Source organism: Echiichthys vipera (genome assembly GCF_963691815.1).
Source record: "Echiichthys vipera genome assembly, chromosome: 15".
In the NCBI taxonomy this organism is placed as follows: Eukaryota; Metazoa; Chordata; class Actinopteri; order Perciformes; family Trachinidae; genus Echiichthys; species Echiichthys vipera.
The window spans coordinates 1,212,342-1,212,914 of NC_139840.1; positions in this window are offsets into that span (position 1 = coordinate 1,212,342).

Consider the following 573-nt stretch of genomic DNA (forward strand, 5'->3'; position numbering starts at 1 on the left):
AGGGAGAGGACACGAGGGAGAGGACACGAGGGCGAGGAGAAGAGGGAGAGGAGATGAGGGCGAGGAGACGAGGGAGAGGAGATGAGGGCGAGGAGACGAGGGCGAGGAGGGAGAGGACACGAGGGAGAGGAGACGAGGACACGAGGGCGAGGAGACGAGGGCGAGGAGACGAGGGCGAGGAGGGAGAGGACACGAGGGAGAGGACACGAGGGCGAGGAGAAGAGGGAGAGGAGATGAGGGCGAGGAGACGAGGGAGAGGAGATGAGGGCGAGGAGACGAGGGCGAGGAGGGAGAGGACACGAGGGAGAGGAGACGAGGGAGAGGAGACGAGGGAGAGGAGATGAGGGCGAGGAGACGAGGGAGAGGAGATGAGGGCGAGGAGACGAGGGCGAGGAGGGAGAGGACACGAGGGCGAGGAGACGAGGGCGAGGAGGGAGAGGACACGAGGGAGAGGACACGAGGGAGAGGACACGAGGGAGAGGAGACGAGGGAGAGGAGGGAGAGGAGACGAGGGCGAGGAGACGAGGCGAGGGTGAGAAAACGAGGACAGGAGGGTGAGGAGACGAGGGAGAG